Source organism: Lucilia cuprina, chromosome 5 (genome assembly GCF_022045245.1).
Source record: "Lucilia cuprina isolate Lc7/37 chromosome 5, ASM2204524v1, whole genome shotgun sequence".
Lineage (NCBI taxonomy): Eukaryota > Metazoa > Arthropoda > Insecta > Diptera > Calliphoridae > Lucilia > Lucilia cuprina.
The window spans coordinates 33,560,709-33,573,451 of record NC_060953.1 but is presented as its reverse complement, the minus strand read 5'-3'; positions in this window follow the sequence as shown (position 1 = coordinate 33,573,451).

Sequence of the window (12,743 nt, the reverse complement as noted above, 5' to 3'; positions counted from 1 at the left end):
AATGTTTGCATAGCAATACGCAGAAATATGATCGGATAGGCCATACTACAGAAAATAGATCGAACTTGAGGCTAATGGCGGATTATTTATCACGTGTAATCTTTTAGAGTACCTTTCGAATCAGAATGCTAACAATAGAAGAAATTGCTGAAAATACTGTCCTTAGACAATACCAACCAATAGTTCAAAACTATGACTTAAGAATTTTATTTAAGCACCGAAACGTAATGTAACGCTTCATAAAACTGTAATTAGAACAATTCTAGCTTATGCATCACTAATCTCATATTTAAAATATGAGGCAGCGCTTAAAGACGACGGCTTATAAATTTAGGCGAACTGGCCAAAAGCGGTTATAGGACACGTCATCAATGTATACTGGACACAATGAAATGTTATACACAAACGTCGAACGTAGCTGATCGTTCACTAGACACTGAATTTGTTGGAAACTTTAAAACGCTGATCGCGTCTTGGTCAATTGGAACATTAGAGCAAATAAAACTAGGAATCCGTTGCTACACGGATGGCTTTAAATTGGTCTAAAGAAGTACGAACAATAAGGGAATTTGTAAATAAATTTAAAAAATATGGCGACCACAGGGCTTAATATATTTAGCAACAGCCAGCTGAATTCAAAACAATGGGTGAGACATCCCATAAGGACTCTTGAAATAATTATATGGTAGGCTGAATAACAAAGATCCAAGGGGTGACCCTGATGGGAACAAGACGAGAAATCACTTGAAAATGAGCAAGTCTAATATTAGTAAAGGATTTATTTTCCTCCAACAGTCCTATATTCCCCTTCAATGAGAAAATGTAGACCAATATAAAATTGTTTAATAGAAAAATTCTTAGACAAAACAATATCAAATCCAAGGGGTGACCCTGATGGGAACAAGACAAGAAATCACTTCAAAATGAGCAAGTCTAATATTAGTAAATGATTTATTTTCCTCCAACAGTCCTATATCCCCCTTCAATGAGAAAATGTAGACCAATATAAAATTGTTTAATAGAAAAATTCTTAGACAAAACAATATCAAATCTATTTTTGATTCATTAACACTGATCACTTGTCTCCCCCATCTTAAAAAACATGTGTAACTGTCACATTTTAGAGGGGGAATTAGTGCAGTAATACGATCAGATCAGCGGTAATGCATATGTCTGTCATTCTGTCAACATTCATCACATTCATATTTACATACATATTTATGTGTAATGTGTGTCTAACTTTGTTTCGATTATTTAGAACAGATTGAAGAAAAACAACTTTACAGCTACTTTTAATATTTAAATAGAAACATAAAATAGATATTTTGACAAAGTGTCTCTTTAAATTTAAAATGAATATATATGAAATTATTTACTCTTAAAATGTTAATAATTGTTTATGATCAGAAGTTTTAGTCAAATCCTTGCCTCATCAGCAGTTTAGTTCAAAAGTGGATTTCTAATTCAAAATCGTAAATCAGAACAGCAATATAATCCACACAAATGATATATTTACACACGACTAAGGTTAAAATATAAATTCTGTGTAATAAATTCATTTTATTTCACCTCATCATTTCATATTGCCTTTATGCGAGAAAAATCATAAAATTCTTATTATAAAGGGAGAAAATCAAACGCCGCCACTTGAAAACTTTAAACAAATCTGATGTCAAGAGTTAGTCAGAAATTCAAAAGATTACTGCCGATATTTTGTTTTATATTTTTCGCCAGTTTAACACATCTGTATTAGTGTAAAAATACAGACGCTTTGATCTTTTGCCGATCAAGTACTAAATAATAATAAAATCAACCGACAACAATGTTACGAATTGCAAGTAGATACAAAATATTCTCGTAGTATCAACAAAATATTTACTCGTAATCAAACTCAAGAGGCAATATGTAGTAGCAGCCGAAGGTGGCAATTTGATTACAAGAGGCCAAAGAATCCAAGAAAAAGGGGGAGAGATCATAAAGATTTGTTTCATTCATAAAATTTATCAAAAAAGTGATGAATACGCAGAGATACATTCATTCATACACAAGTGTTATTTAAAACGAATAAATTTTGTATATAACTCAATTTTCCATTCTTAAGCACAAATAAAAAATGAATACACGCGACTGCTAAATCTTCATGATTATGTTCATAAATGTGTGAAAATGTTTTGCGAAAATATAAAACAAAAAATCAAAAGAAAAATACAAGAAACCACATTAAAAACATCATAAGAAGGGGGGTTATGTGTTTCAATATGCTTCCCTTTTTTGTTGTTGTATAAATTAAACTCTGAAACAATCACGATTTACCCTTTCAGGGCTTTGGAGCATAAAATAATTTAAATTTTTATGTTTTAAAAGATTTATAATCTAGCGCCATTTAAGATAGAAATATTTATAAACTTGTGTATGGGAGTAATGATTAGGGAAAGTTTTTCAGCGATATTAGTCGACTTCAGGCCCGGTAGAGTCCTAGATGTATTTCCTCGGATTTGATTTTAACTATGTACGTATGTGCTAATCTTACTATTTGTGATAATCAGTATTTATATCGTAGGCCTCAAACAATTTCCAAGTGACGATAACTTAAAATGCTAATATTAACATTGGACGGAAGTACTTACCGGACCAGTAATGGATTAAATTGTCAATTAGAATTTAAATTTTTCAACATCGAAGTCAAGCGATCGATTATTTAAAAATTCCTTTACGATGTCTTCTTGATAAGTTTTTTATAAAAAAACGCGAATCAATCAGCGAATCCATAGTCACGGCTTTATATCGCAGCATCTATTTTTGCCAATTAAGTCCAGTAGTTATCGCGTTTATTTAAAATAAAAAAGTAGAACTAAATACTTAGTAAGTAAGTAATATAGTTAGTTAGATCGTATTCCGGAAACTTTGATACGCTGATCCCAGATTGAATGTCTTGGTCAAGCGAAACATTAGAGCAAATACCAGTAGGAATCCGTTGTTACATGGATGGCTCTAAATTGGAGGATAAATTGAGGCTGGGGTTCTATGTTGAAGATCCAGAAGCAGAAATATACCATCGTGTACCAAAGCATAACACAGGCAGGCAGGCTTCCAGGCAGAAGTACGGGCAATAGCGGATTGGAATAAATATGGCGCCCACACCGACAGCTAGAAGGCAATAAAGGCGATATCAGGTGATATAACTAAATCTAGACCGTATTGGATTGTAAGAAAGCTTTAACTGAATACTCTCCCAGAGGTATGGTTCCCACTCGGGAGTAGTCGGTAACGAAAGGGCGAATTTAATAGCATTAGTGGTTAGGGAGCTCGAGGCAGTTCGACGGAAAAAAAGATGAACTAAAAATATGAAACTTTGGGTAGAAACACGAAGATCCTATGGGGTGACCCTGATAAAAGCAAACCAAAAAATCTCCTCAAAATGAGCAAGTCTGAAGTACGTATTCGCTTTCTTTGCCACTGCCGGGCATTTGTCGTTGTTAGACCCAAAAAGTGGCCTCCGGTAGGTTAGTGGTTAGTGTTAGCTAGTCTGGCAGACCGGAGGTGGTGGGTTCGATTCCCATCCGTGGCACTGGTAAAGGAGCGCATAACAGGCCCGATAGAGGCCTAGGTGTATTTCTTCGGATTTGATGTGTATACAACCTCCTTTCAAACTAACTAACTAACTAGACCCAAATATCTTGGAAGTGAGGTTATTCCGGAAATGACATTCCTGACTAACGCAGATTGGAAGATTCTTAGAAATTACGTTTAGGAAACTGAGTTTTTGAACACTGAAAAATAATTCACTCAGTTCCTTTTTTGTTATAAGTGGAGCACAGAAGTCCCGATAGTGGCTTAGGTGAATTTCTTCGGATTTGATGTAGTTTACATCATCCTATCAACCTATCCTAACCTAGTTAGTTAGTTAGATAGTTAGTTAGTTAGTTAGTTAGTTAGTTAGTTAGTTAGTTAGTTAGTTAGTTAGTTAGTTAGTTAGTTAGTTAGTTAGTTAGTTAGTTAGTTAGTTAGCAGTGCCTCAAGTATGGGTATCGAAATTGTGATCAATTCCTAAAATACGTCCATCCCATTTCATTCACAGTTTCAACATATGAATGAATTCTAACAAAAGGCGTTTGACTCAAGTTACTTATGAATGAATTCTAACAAAAGACGTTTGACGCAAGTTACTTCATAAATCATCAACGTCAACATTCCACTTGTTTATTTAATTTAGTTTTAGATGTTTCAACTAAATTTCTTTAATATTCATAATAATAAACTAAAAACCTATATATTAATCACAATAATAATTATTACGTCTAAAGGAAAATTTTAAATGATTATTTAGTAGAAAAGTGCAAATAATGCCCATGAAATTGTAGGGTACAATGCAACTAAACACCAGGGGGAAATGAAGCAATTAATAAATCAACACCATAAAACAAATAATTCCTCAACACCATGTGTTTTTTTCCAACACTATAAAGTTTTTTTTTTTCTTTTCGTTTTAAATATTTTTCTTCAGGGATTGATTATTCTTCACCCATTAAACACTACGCCAATGTTACAAATATAAATATTTATAACACTTTAATACTTTGATAATTTGCGAAAATTTCAAAAGATTTTCATTTATTTATTACTTACAATGAAATTTAAAAATAAATTGTATTTTTTACAGTGGCAATTTTTTAAAAATAAAAACTGTATTATACGTGTGTGTTTATGTTTTATTTCTAACAATAAAGTTTATTTTTTGCATTGAACTATTTTAATTTTTCAAATTTAAAAAAGAACATCATTGAATTCTCATAAAAAAACTAATAATCTTCTAGAACCTTTGCTAAAAAAAACAAGAACAATATCCTAAAGATTGTCTTGTCAATCAATTTCATCAACTGCTGGATTAAATGAAGATCACCCAGATTGTTTTTTTTTTTTGTTCTTTTGATAGTTGTATCCATTGATGTACCATTTTCAGCAAGCACACACACATGTGTTTACGCTAATCTTGTCTCGAGCTATTGTTTGCTCAAAGCCACAGGCCAGGATTAGCGCCAAACATTTTTACAATTTTATAAACACAACAGAAGATTATTTTTTATTTCTTTTTTTATCGTTACACTGATTGTCTGCTGCAGTTTGATTAAGATTTACGTTGGTTTATTTATCAAGGTGTTTATAAAACCATTCAATTTATGTTGTTCTATTTTTTGAACAATTAATTTGTATCTTCTTTTTTAGGGCTTAAATGTTGTAATTGTTCTTAAATGTAACGATTTGTAGAAATATTTACTAAAGGGAAACGTCTCACGTTCCACAAAAAAATTATATAAATTTTGACAGTACATTGGCAGCTAAAATAACAAATTGCATATTTCTAATCCATAACTGTAGAAAAAATTATATATGGATTCATTGATTTGCACAGTGAATTTTTTTATCAGATAAATACATAGTCAGTTAGTTTGAAAGGAGGATGTACATATATCTCAAAACCGAAAAATACACCTAGGCCTCTATCGGACCCTTTGTGAGCTCCTTAACCAGTGCCTAGGTGGGAATCGAAACCTCCTCCGGTCTACCAGTGTAAAATACTAACCTTCCGGAGGCCACAGATAAATACATAGGTAGATATCAAAATCCGTCGCTATGGAAAACTGTAAGTTTTCACAAATATACATATATGGGATATATGAAAATGAAAAATTAGTCGAACTTAGTTTATCGAACTTGTTGAGTGACACTTTACATAGAGTGATCTATGTACAGTCCAATATTTAGAAACATAATTTTCTAGAAGGCATTCCTAAGAATTTTCGATATATCCAATATTTCTCTAAAATGAAGTGTTCCAAAATTTTACTGTTCGTTTCAGATGCTCTTCATTCATCTAAATCTGCATCTGCATCCAATTTTTAATGTTTGTGCCCTTAATCCTATTTGATGACTTCGAAAACGTAAAATCCTTCTAACTTAGGACTTAGTAATTCTGAGGAGAAGCCTCCTCCTGTCCTACTTTCGTTTCATTATTCCAAGTGGACTTATAGGATTCTCTTGTTTTTATTTAGAATGTTGCCCTTGGTTTTCGACTTTCCCTCATTGCTATTTATTCCTAATCCGAAGCTTACCTATGTGAGACTATTCATATAAAGCTCTCTAGCAAACCAATAGAGTCTTAAATTCGTGTAGTATATTTATGTTTTGAAGTTTTCAACGTAGAATCCCAATCCCGTTTTATCCCCAAGTTTGCAGCCATCCATATTGCTACAGATTCTTACGGGAATTAGCTCTAATGTTTTGCTTGACCATGGATCAGTTTTTCAAAATTCTAGACATCATTAAACCTATAACCACCTTTGGCCAATTCGTTTTAATAGAAGGAGTATCTAGTAACGTTTCCAGAGTCTTGGTTAACATAATGCTCATGGCCCCATTTATACCCAAGCAGCATGTATGCTTGACTCCTTGTAGTGATTGCATATTATGCTTTTTGTACAAAGTTCTCCGTTCAAATTTTCAAATTTCCGTTCAAAGTTAAAATTTTTTCCAATCACGTTTTTATAAAGCCAGGACCCATTCCGTGACTACAGATAGAGCCCAGCAGCGATTAGATCATATCCTCAACGTGGTATCAAAATGCTTAACTCTATCGGCCACCGGTACTTTCGTGTCCAGGAAACAGAATTCAATATTCTTAGAAATGTTCGACAAAATGTGTGGCTTAACGGATTGTTTGACTATCAAGTACGATAGACATAAGAATTATCGGTTGATAAGACTTTGCAGTAAATATAGTGCTGACCAGTTTCGCACCGATTTATAAAAGTTCCAGGAAAATACCATACGATACTGCAGCCTTGTTAGGAGCAAAACTGTTGATTACCTGCTAAACTATGTCGGTCATAACTACTGTCTTTATATGATCTCCTCCTCTCCTCATATCTACTTCATTATAGTACCCAACGTGGTATGGTATTGGTATGGTGTTCAGGCTACAAGGCACACTTGGGTCCTGTATGTTTGAAGTATAGTTCTAATAGTAGTTAAAGATAGAAATAGATGAATTGAGAGAAAGTAAATAGTAAGTGCCTTGATAAAGTTAAAACCAATTACTGTGCCAAATTATGGCATTCATATTCTCCAGTCTACGTTTGTATAATTCTGACAAATCGTCAAATAGTCGCTTTCCTAGAAATTGAAAGTCTACTAGCTAAGGGCAGTGACAAAAGAGATTCTCAATGGTTTCCTGGTCCTCATCTTGACAGCTTCTACAGAAATCATTGTAAAGTATACAAAGTCTTCTTGCATGGTTTACAAATAAACTATGTACTGTGATGACAACAACAAAATTGCTGAGATGAGAATGGCTTAGTTGCTCAAGATATGACTAAGGTTTCCTATCCAAACATGATCATATCTTTTTGGTGCAGATACAAGTAGGTTTATTACGCCGTCTTGTCAGCGAGAGTTCGTAGAACCATTTATCTATTAGTTTTTAGGGGTATGCCTTAAATGATGCCAATTTGGAATTATCCAGTGAAAGAAGCGGAATACCTTAAAATGCTTATCCAACTCTTCCACTTCACCGTATAGATCCAACCAGTTGAAGTAGCGTAAGCTCTTGGACTTGATCTTAAAATGTTTATAAAAGTGATGAGAGTAGGTAAAATTTATTTCTACCTTATAAATTTCAAATATATTCTGATCTGACAAAAACTAAACTGAACAAAATAGAAACTGACTTGACAAGTTTTCTATAAATTTTAAAATCAAACCCATAAACTCAAACTAAACTTATCTAACAATAGATTTATAAAATATTTTTTTAAAAACTAAAAAAACACAATTGAAAGTAATTAGCATTTAACGGGGGACAATAAAAAAATGTCAAAATACAAAATAAAAATATAATCAAATATTAAAATTAACTTGAGATCTTTTCAACGAAACTTTATTAAAATCACAAAATATGAAATCTTTGGTAAAGCTGATGACTTGACAAAATAGTTGAAAAAAACGACTTAAACATTCAATATTTTGTGTGTAAGATCTGTGTTTGAGATCATAAAGAGGAAATTCATTTTGAATTCGACTTAAAGCCACTTCACATTTAACAAGTGAATTTTTATACCAATGAATTTTTAAATCCAAAAATAAACTTAAACAAAAAACATTGAACGACAAGTACAAAAAAAGAATTGAAGGGATTTGAAATTGTGCTGATCAAATGCAATAAGATGTCACATCATTTCAAGAGGGAATTCTGAGAAGACTTTGTTGTTTTCCTTTAATTTATAGATATTTTTTTTAATTCTCCTGTAGAGACTAATATCATTATTTTTAAAAGAAAATAGGAGAAAATAGAACTAATTACATAACTGATTACTCAAAGTTTAGTTCCTGTCACACTATAAGATGTTTATAAAAGCCTCCGTCTTTCAAAGGGATCATGTACACTTAATTTCCCTCACTCCTGCATATCACACAGAATATAATTATGCTTAACAAGATAAAATTAAGAATTAACAAACAACAAAAAAAAACAAGAGTGGAAATTTACAAAGTGATTCATCATCGCAAAAGGTATAATATTTTGACGCCCTGTCATTAACAAGTTGGCTCATTTGGTCGAATACAATTTATTGAAAATTTACAGACAGGCACGTCTTCTATATAGTATGATCATATGTAATTTTCCTGGATCTTTTCTTATATTTTAATGATGACTTGACATAAACATTTCTAAAATATTTATATATTTATTGAACAAGTAATAAAGCAAATAAAAAAAGAGATGAATTGAAAACCCTTCTGTAAGAGTAAACGATCAACACAATCATGTGTGCTTATTGTTAAACAAAACGTGATCTTGCTTAAAGATTTCCTTATCAACTCAACTCAGCAAGTTGAAAAAAAGGAGTTACTGTCAATTATGACAGTAGTTGTTAAACAGTTGGTGTCATTGTTAAATACCCACAGTGACATAGCAGGAGAGCTTGTGTTTGTTGTATGAAGGTGTATGGATCATGAAAGAAACTCTAATATTTGTTAGTTTGATCTGAAAACGAGTTTTGAACAATATATCGCCTGTTTATACCATACACCACTTTAGTGGGGAGGGTATATTGGGTTTGTGCTGATGTTTGTAACATACAAAAATATTAGTCCTATACCCACCTTAAAGTATACCAATCGGCTTAGAATCATTTTCTGAGTCGATGAGCTATGTCCGTCCGTCCGTCTAGCTGGCTGTCCATGTAAACCTTGTGCGCAAGGTACAGTCCGCAATTTTCAAGATAATTGGATGAAATTTGGCACACACGTTTCTTTTGGCCCAAGGACGAAGCCTATTGAAAATAGTTAAAATCGGTCCATTATTTCGACTAGCCCCCATACAACCGTACCCCCCAAATAGGGCCTTTTGGCTTATAATTAATTTAAATGATCTATTATTTTAACAAAAGTCGACAAAACTTAGTTTTATAGAACTTTAAATGACACTACCGATTTTTGTATTGATCGGGCTTCATTTGGCCCTATCCCCCATACAAACTCCCCTTCAGAAAATGACTTAAAGGTCAAAATTCACTTACAAACACTAATAACACTTTTAAATTCTACATAAATAATATCGAAGAAGACTTAACTGCTCCTACCAACATTTTTAAGGATAGGGCCATATTTTGCCCAACTCCCCTTTAAGCCCTCTTAAAAAAATCTCTTTTTTGCCAAAAAAAGTAAAAATATTCCGAAATAAAGTTTTAAATAATCCCCATTTTTAACATACATACTGACTGGTGTAGGGTATCATATGGTCGGCTTCGCCCGACTATACATTCATACTTGTTTTTTTTATTTTTGGGGAGAACTGTTGATTTTTACTTACTTGTAAGCCATGAGCTGAGGTGTGTCTGAGTGGTGCGTGATGATCTGTGATCACCCAATTTGAGGGCAAAGAATACAAGTTGAATGGTTTAAAGTTTTTGCCAAATCATTATTTCCCCCCGAATGATAAAGTGTTACTTGAATGAACACCACACACGCGTTGGAATTTTAAGTATTTTTAAATATTATTTTTTACAGTGATGCCAGATCAAAAAACTTAAATCAAAAAGTTAGACTTTAAGACAGTAGTATAGTAATTATTTAGTGAACATGTGACGAGAACAATATATTTTATATTTGTATTTACCACGATTTTATTATTCCATGTAATAGCTTTTGAAGATCTGGAGGAAATATTCAAACCCCAAGACAACTTCCTGGTGAGAATAACACCTAGGTATTTTGATGTCCGATAACGAAAAATACCTAGGTGTTATTCTCGGCAGGAAGTTGTCTTAGAGTTTGAATGTTTCCTATAGATATTCAAAAGCTATTACGGTATTATATGTCTATAGGAGGGCGATAGGTCTGCATTACGGTATCAACACAGGTAATGTACGTTGGCTATATAAGGCGGTAATAAAGCCAATAATCATGTATGGTGTTATTGTCTGGTGGCATGCACTTGACAAATCATCCAACAGAAACTCTCTTACGAAAGTTATGAGGCAATCGGTTCTTCTCATAGGAGGGCGATAGGTCTGCATTGGGGTATCAACTCAGGTAATGTACGTTGGCTATAAGAGTCGGTGACAAAGCCAATAATAATGTATGGTGTTATTGTCTGGTGGGATGCACTTGACAATTCATCCAACAGAAACGCTCTTCTTCTCATAACAGGTGTTCTTAGGACTACGCCCAGTAAAGCATTGTTCGCTATGCTAAACTGGCTTCCTGTGAATATTCTTGCTAAACAATGAGCACAGCAGCCAGATTAAGTATCACAAACAGATAGATCTATGGATATAGAGGTCATGCAAAGTTTGAAGACCTTCTCCCAAATCTACAACTTGTCTTTGACTACGAGAAACTTCTGGTATAGCATAATCCCTGATTATGGTGAACCTTCACTTGTAGATGACGACGAACTAAATGTGTATACAGATGGTTCTAAAACAGCTATAAGTGTCGGCGGTGGTATTTTCATTGAAGAATTTGGAACGAAAATCTCTTTCCGACTCAATGATGAATACACTATCCTACAAGCGGAAGTTTCTAGAAGATGCCCTTCTATCTTATCGGCTTAGGTACTATCGGATATTCAATAGGGATATCAGAATCTGGTAGGTGTATACTCTGCATCAAAACAATGACAACACCAAGATTGCCAGGCGTCTCTCAACGAGATGGCGAGAAATTCTATAATTACCCTAGTTTGGGTCAAAGGGGGACACGGGGATATTACTGGCAATATTACTGCTGATACCTTGGCTAAAGTTGGCACAAAGATGGCCATACTAGATATACACCAATTCTGCGGTGTCCCCTTAGCTGCCATTAAGAAACAAATACATAACATTTGTTTCTGTTCAGCTCAAGACCGGTGGACTCGAGAACATACTTGCTCAACTGCTAAGATGCTTTGGCCCTATATGGATCCTAATAAAACATCCTACATACTAGGGCTTAGCAGAACTCATCTTGTCATAACAATCATTGGCAAAGTTTCGCCGAAATTTGTTCGATTTTTAATCTTAAAGCAGCTTAAGCTACATTTAACTGAAAAGTAAAAAACTGGCCCTCAGAAAGATTTTAAAGCACTAAAACACATTTCCAATATAATGTTGCTCATTAAAATCCCTTTAGACAAAACGAGTATTATCATTAGAAAAGCCAGCCCTGATCAAAAAAGTTTTCAAATCTGGTAACCCCAAATCAGAGTTTCTATAAATTTTAAAAATACCATGGTAAGAGACTGAAACCCTGTGGTCTTTGTATTGTATTCAGTTTTTAAATAATGGATTCAAAACACTTGTACAAAATCTTAACCATACAAATGAAATGTACATATATGTATATATTTGTATGTTTGTATTTGTGATTTAAGCTGTTAAAGTGTTACTTATTGTATCATCATCAACCATCATCATCATCATTATCACTATCCGCATCCTTAACGACTACAATTGCTGAATCAATTTTTAAGTATTTTTAATGATGCAGTTTAATTTTATGGATGCACTTGAAATCAGTAACATTGATCTGGGTTATACTCTCGTTTATTGTATACAAAATCAAAAATTGTAACGAATGATGATTCAGCGATTTGTATTCAATTCATTCATTAAACTTGTTAAAATTGTTCTTAATTTGTTAAAGGTTTCCAAACGTTATGTTGAAAGTGATATTTAATCTATCAAAAGGAAATAAACAATTAAGGACTGCATTTTATATTTAAATAAGTCTTTTATTTACTATGTGGACCTTGTTCGTAATTTTAATAAACAGGCCAAAGTAAAAAAAGTTTTTAGTATTTTAAAGATATATTTTTATTATTTTAAAACATTAGCAAAATATGGGATTACATCAATGTACAACAAGTTTTGTGTACTTTACAGATTACAGCACAACACTAATTTATTTGTCACAGTAAAACATGATGTGATTTTATTTAATAAAAAAACAAATTTTATATTCGATTTTTGGATTTTTCAAATCAAATTACAATCAATTATTTTGATGATATTCAAATTATGAAATTAATTTTTGTACAATTTTTGTATTAAAATTGTAAACAGCAATTACATTTGTTATTTTTATTTTAAAATATTTATATTAAATTCACATTTAACTTTAACTGAATTATTGTATCTTCAGCACCATCTACATTTCAAATTTTCTACTAAATAATAAGATAACAGAATTGACTAAAAACC